Below are 7,354 nucleotides of genomic sequence, written 5' to 3' on the forward strand. Positions count from 1 at the left end.
CCTGTATCAAGTGCCCATTTAGGCCAGAATGCCCCACAGATCAACAGTGGTTTAGAAGAACGGCCACCCGTAGGGGCAGGCAAAACCAGAGGGGGCAACAGAAAAAATCCCTCCAGAAAGAAGCAGTGATTGTCAACCTCTCTAAAAGGATCCTTAGTGAGGTAGAGATGCAGGTCCTTAATATAGGACTTTCATTCGTACCCACTAATTTTCATGATGACTTTACATGGAAAAGAGATTAGCATCGATTTTCTAGGAACCTACGTCTGAAGGAGCACTATCAACATAAACCTGTAGTGCCCGATTCAACTATGATAGATCTTTTTCTCAAACAGGGTTCAGGGTCTACTTTTGACCCTATCTCTACTAACTCCTCCCTTAGGACTTTCAGTAGATTGCTGTCACTAGATTTACTGCTGCACCTGGTAAGGTCCAAAAGAATCTCTCAAGGGCAGAATCACTAGCATTACAACAGTTGGGTTCGTATCATGATATTATTATTAGGCCCGCCGACAAAGGCGGGGCCATTGTTATTCAAGATATACAGGACTATCGCCTCAAAGTTGAGAGGCAACTAGCGGATTCAGAAGTCTATAAGGCATTACGATCTGATCCTACTAAACAATACCAACTGGAGCTGAAGAATATTCTTGACACAGCTGTGGCGGATAATAAAATACCATCTAAATTAGCCGTTAGGCTATTCAGTGACTATCCGAAGGTACCTGTGTTATACACACTGCCGAAGTTACATAAGGATAAGACTAAGCCACCCGGGAGACCTATTATCTCCGCCTGTGAATCATTATATCAGCCCGTGGCTCAATTTCTTGACTTTATGTTACAGCCATTACTACCATTACAGATATCATTTTTGAAGGATACGACTAGTTTCCTTAAACTTCTGATGGACCTTAAACATGTGCCGGAGGGGACTCTCTTATGCTGTTTGGATGTTTGCAGCCTGTACACCTCAATCCCCCATTCTGGGGGTTTGGCAGCAATGAGGCCTTTTTTTGACCAAACACTCGGATCGTATGATGTTTGATATAGATCTGTTTATGTCTCTCATTGAACTTACGTTATCTAGGAACTACTTTTTATATGACGGTCGCTATTTTCTCCAACTGTGCGGCTGCGCTATGGGGTCAGCGGTGGCACCGTCATATGCGAACATATATATGTTCGAACAAGAAGATAACATATTTCTGAATCGTCCGGAGGTTAAACAATACATTTATTTGTATACTAGATTCATAGACGATGTATTTATGTTGTGGACTGGGGGCCTGGAAAGATTTGAGTCTCTGATTGCAGAAATTAATGCTCTTAAATCTACTATTAAGTTTACTTATGCATGTAGTAATGAATCTATATCTTTTCTAGACGTGCATATTTATCTTGAAAATGGGGCCATTATGATTGATGTGTTCTGCAAAGATGTAGAGAAAAATTCTTTCCTGATGCATAGTAGTCACCATCCTCCTGCTCTTAAAAAATGTTTACCGCTCTCTCAAATAATGAGAATAGCGCGTATTATCAGTGATAGTACTAAGACCTCGGCCCGTTTAGATGAATTAATTGAAAAATTTGTGGATAGAGGGTATGTACTTCATGATCTATTAGAGCAGAAAAACAAGGTTATGATGATGTCACGATCTCAATTGTTACAATCTACAAGTAGGGATCATGATAATATTATCCCTTGGTCCAGTAGTTTTACGGTCGCTAGTCCTGTCATCAGACATGAGACCAAGGCATTATGGCCCATTGTGAGATCTGACCCTGACCTTCCAGCTTTTAACAATTTGTGACCTGTTGCGGCTTTTCGCAGAGGGCGGAATCTAAAGGATCGCCTGATGATTACTGACATCACAGGGAGAGGTATTCCAATACCTCCTAATGTTTATACTAAGCCTCCAGGTTGTTATAGCTGCCACAACTGTACCACTTGTCGTTATCTAGTTGCAGATAAGTTTTTTAAACACCCTTATCTAGATAAAACTTATTCTATTCGTTATGTACTTACTTGTACTTCCTCCTTTGTGGTGTACATTATTTGGTGTCCGTGTGGCCTGCATTATGTAGGTCAAACGACACGGAAATTTCGTGAAAGAATGGTCTTACATAGGTAAGCAATTAACTTACCTATTTCAGGTAGAGAAATAGATCAGCCCGTGGCTAAGCACTTTAAATCTTTTGGGCATCCCCTCTCATCACTTAAGTACAAGATCATAGATCATATTCCTGCTTCCCCGAGAGGAGGTAATCGTGCCAAGGCCCTTCTTCTACTTGAAGCATGTTGGATCTTTAGGTTGGACTGTGTCTCTCCTAAAGGCTTGAATGAGAAGATAAACTGGAATTGCTTATAGAAATATTATGTATTCATGATTTCTGATAACTAGATATATAATTTTTTTTGGTTTCGATTTGGTTATAACTGTATGTGTACATTTATGTGCGACTCCTTTTTTGTGTGTATTTTTCATTATATGTGTAATGTTTCTGTGGCTATACCTGCCAGTCTGGCGTATGCGGCATTACACGGGACACCCTTCCATGTTGGACCACGGTGAGTATTGTTGCTTGGTTACACATACTGCGTGGGACCTGTCAGGGTGACTTGCACTGAGTTGGCCGCTGGGGGTGGATCCGATGGGCTGCTGGTACATGTTTTCTGGCCGCTTCCTGGGTTGGCTCTCTCTGTGCTGACGTGCGTGTCTATCTGGGTGGAACGCAAGCTATGTGTGGTTGCTAGGGAATGCCCACCGGCGGGGCCCGGAAGTGTGTGTCGCGTGGAAGCAGGGCTGCACTCGGCTGGATGTGGTTCGCTGCTACTTCTCTCTCTCAGGTATTTATTGCTGTTAAATGTTCACTTCGTGTTGTATGTTATTTAGTGTGTCCTGACGAAGGGGCTGGTGCCCTGAAACGTAGACGTTAATACACTATTTTGAGCATCTTCAATCGTGCCTCTTAGTGCCTGTCTATTCCCCATTGGATTGATATATATATATATATATATATATATATATACGGGCTGAATATCTGTGCTATCTGGAGAAAGAGTGAGATAAACTCACATAAAGGAACAATACAATTTCGAATAGGGTTTCCTGTTGCACCAGATACCACATATGCCTATATGCATCAATATCGTAAACCCCACATAGATCACTATCTCTCGTTCGGAAAAAGTGGGGGTGCTACCACGGACAATATGTAATACCACAGACTAATACAAAGAAGAAGGAAATGTCCATTGCGGTGCACTAATCAAAAAAATATCACATAAAACATAACTTTTATTAGTTTATAAATAATCTAAGGACTAAAAAGCGAAATATTTAAAAAGGGGATAGTGATGTAATCACTATGAATGTGATGTAATATGAATGAGTGTATTAATAAAAAGACGTGCGCTCCTATTACACTATGTATCCTGATGTCAGCATCATTTGACTGGTTAGCATGTGTAGTCCAGGATAGGTAAAGACCTTATCATCTTGTTACTAAGATCCATGTATGGGAGTATTATATAGTCTATATCATGTAGGTTGAGGTTTGCATACTACATGGGACCTTTTTCCCTTACAGATATATAATAGGGTGTCTATATCCCAATGGAGACTGAATTGTTCCCTCTATTATAGGTAGAATGATACTGTTCTCTAATACCGTAGCCCACGCTACCTAAATTATATCATAAATTGAAGCGTGTGAGGATTGCTATTTCACTGTTCCAAATGATGATAAATGGAGGGTAACTCTCCTATTGATATTTATTAATAAATTATCACCCAATTCTTATACAGTGTTTATAAGTCTTCCACTGTTTGAAGTGTTTTTTTTATTGAAAAAAGCATTCTTTATTAACATAAAGATAGCAAAAAACATACATAAACCATACATACAAGTGTACTGTGTCGCAGCACAGCCTAAACCCAATACACTATCAAACATTATCAAACATACTATATAATGCATTGCAAAACATATAGCACAAGACATCCTATACTATACATAATGCTTTGCACTATTCATTCAGTACTTAAACAAAAGCAACAATCAACAAGGTCTATGGGTGTGGAGGGTAGAGGGGAGGGGAGGGGGAATCACAGAACTGAAGTTTTTATTGAAAGACAGACACATATATGGGAAGGGTAAATAAATAGAAAGACATATCAACAAAACATCAGTCTCTGTGAAAAATGGGGGAAGGGGCCACTGTCCCAGTCCTTGTTGGACAGTCAAGCATGGGGGGAGGGGGCAGAAGAAGGGGGGTTTAATCATCTTCTTCCTCAGGGCTCTCCATGATGGAATAGTCTCTTAGCAGGCTGTGAATCAGCCTGCGACAGTCCTGGATAGACATCCTCTCCCTCCGCAGAATGAGGCGATTCCTGGCAAGCCACAAAGCGTCCCTAACACAGTTCATAAGGCGCCAGGCCTCCTGGATTGCCCCATAAGTGTGGGTGCCCGGAAACAGTCCATAAAGTACCGAGTGGTACGAAAGGTTGCTCCTTGGCACACAGTCTCTGAGTTCTTGTTCCAGGGCATCTAACAACAACTGTGCATAAGTACATTCCCAAAACAAGTGCATAGATGTTTCCTCATGAGAGATGCACCAGGGGCAATGTCTGTACCTGCACAGGTTACGGGAGTGCATGAATGTCCTTAGGGGCAGACCCCCTTGGATTGCCATCCATGACATGTCCTTGTGTCTTTTTGTGAGCCTTTTGGAGGCCACATTTTCCCATACCTGCTTGGTAGTTGCTGAAGGGAGCCCTGGAATAGGCTCCATAATGTCTTTTGCTCTGATGAGCTTGTGGATAGTCTTTGGTTTCCACAAGTCAGGTTTAACTCCCTCCAGTTGGTGCTCCCTCACAAACTTGGACACATCCAGGTAGAACCAGGGAGCGTTCCAGTTGTAAGGAATGGAGCTGTCCCACTTAGCCCAGCCTAGGGCCCTCCAAAGGGGTAGGAGGAAGAAGTGAGACATGGAGTTTCCTGCAGAGTCATTATCAGTCTCACACAAAGTCCTGCGGATACAGTTGCACACAAAGAAGGCTCGCAGCATGGTGGGGATCTCAGGTATTCCCTTTCCACCTTTGAGGGGCTCCTTGTACATAACTGTCCGCTTAACTCTGTCCATCTTGGAGCCCCAGATGAAGTGAAACACTGCCCTTGTGATGGCCCTGCAGACCGTGACCAGAGGTGGCCAGGCCTGCGCTGTGTACTACAGAATGGGAAGGATCTCGCTGCGCAGCACAAAGTGCTTTTCCTTCGATGGTAAGGTCTCTGAGGCTCCACAGTCCAATTTTTTGCCTTACAGTGGCAAGTCTTTCGTCCCAGCACTTCAGGGCTGCACCCTCACCGCCAAGCCAGACTCCCAGAATTCTGATGAAGTCCGGCTTGACAGCAAAGGGGAATGGAGCGGAGGATGACAGGTGCCACTGCCCGAACAGCATAGCCTCTGTCTTCCCGCAGTTGACCTTTGCCCCTGAAGCTCGGCCGAAGCTCTCGCAGGTCTGGACGAGTGCTGTCACCGAACTCTGGTCAGCGCAGAAGACAGTGACGTCATCCATGTACAGCGAACACTTGGCCTCTTTACGGTCAGGACCCGGTGCGATGACCCCTCTGATCTCTGGTTTCCGTCTGATGCATACAGCCAGGAGCTCTATAACACAAACAAAAAGAAGAGGTGAAAGAGGGCAGCCTTGTCTGACCCCAGATAGAATAGGATAGGAAAGGGGTCAGTCTTCCAGCCGCTACCACGGACAATATGTAATACCATAGACTAATACAAAGAAGAAGGAAATGTCCATTGCGGTGCACTAATCAAAAAAATATCACATAAAACATAACTTTTATTAGTTTATAAATAATCTAAGGACTAAACAGTGAAATATTTAAAAAGGGGATAGTGATGTGTGTAATATGAATGAGTGTATTAATAAAAAGACGTGCGCTCCTATTACACTATGTATCCTGATGTCAGTCTCATTTGACTGTGTAGTCCAGGATAGGTAAAGACCTTATCATCTTGTTACTAAGATCCATGTATGGGAGTATTATATAGTCTATATCATGTAGGTTGAGGTTTGCATAATACATGGGACCTTATTCCCTTACAGATATATAATAGGGTGTCTATATCCCAATGGAGACTGAATTGTTCCCTCTATTATAGATAGAGTGATACTGTCCTCTAATACCGTAGCCCACGCTACCTAAATTATATCATAAATTGAAGCGTGTGAGGATTGCAATTTCACTGTTCCAAATGATGATAAATGGAGAGTAACTCTCCTATTGATAGTTATTAATGATTTATCACCCAATTCTTATACAGTGTTTATAAGTCTTCCACTGTTTGAAGTGTTACTTCACATATGTACATATGTGTGGTGTTTTTATACTTCTGATATTAACACTTGGTTATCTCTGCACATTGGTGATGTGATTCTTCTCTTTATCCTTCACTCTTACAGTGACAAGCTTTAATGCTTGTATCCTAAATATTCAGCCACATTTAATATCTTTTGGCTCTCAATATACATATATATCTCCCACATCGAGTAATTTAACTATATTCAGTATGTTTCATATCATACATATTTCCATCAATCTATATGCAAGTGTTGCTGGGAGATATTTTATGCAGATAGTGAATGTCTGTGACTCTCACTATCCTGCTGTGTTCACATATCTCTCTGTGCTTAAGTGCATGTCCGGGGGGTCCCTCCGTGACACAGCACCACACCAAGCCAATGTGTCATCAGCAATCAGAGCATTCCATCATATAGGCACATTTTATTCATTTTTTATGCCTCTGACTCAAACAGATTCCACAGCAGTACCCTCTTGCTCCTGTGTAATATACACAGCTATTTTAGCTAACAAACAGTCTCATGCAGGTTGCGCTGCTGCATGTACACATATATCTCAGTTAAATACACATTTCAGGTCTTGCAGCATTCACTAGCAGAGTATCTCAATAGGACATAGTGATGTAAGGAGCGCCGCTAACCGATGCAGCGTTTCGCTAGGTAGCTTTATCAAGGTAAGCCGAGCCGCTTACCGGAAGTGTCTTAAATACCCTTCCGAGTTCCACATATACAATCCAAGGCTCCTTAGACTGTGCTTCTCCAATCCAATAGCTCCATATCTCCTAGTACCTCCCCTCTTCTATTAGATTGACAGACTCACTCCATTTCAGTGAATATTAATGAGTCTTATCCACGTATTTCAGACCAAAATAATCAAACCCTAATTGTTCAGTTCTTACATTTTCCAATATCATTGTATTTGTGTTTAAAGAGGTCATCTCCATATGTATTATAACATTGAGTATCTC

General features: G+C 42.0%; 1 pseudogene; it reads right to left on the reverse strand.

The window, feature by feature from the left end:
- Positions 1–4,282: 4,282 nt before the first annotated feature.
- LOC148540892 (uncharacterized) lies at positions 4,283–5,666 on the reverse strand (annotated as a pseudogene).
- Between the last annotated feature and the right edge of the window lie 1,688 nt (positions 5,667–7,354).

Source organism: Taudactylus pleione, unplaced genomic scaffold (genome assembly GCF_031769625.1).
Source record: "Taudactylus pleione unplaced genomic scaffold, aTauple2 ptg000016l, whole genome shotgun sequence".
Classification (NCBI taxonomy): domain Eukaryota; kingdom Metazoa; phylum Chordata; class Amphibia; order Anura; family Myobatrachidae; genus Taudactylus; species Taudactylus pleione.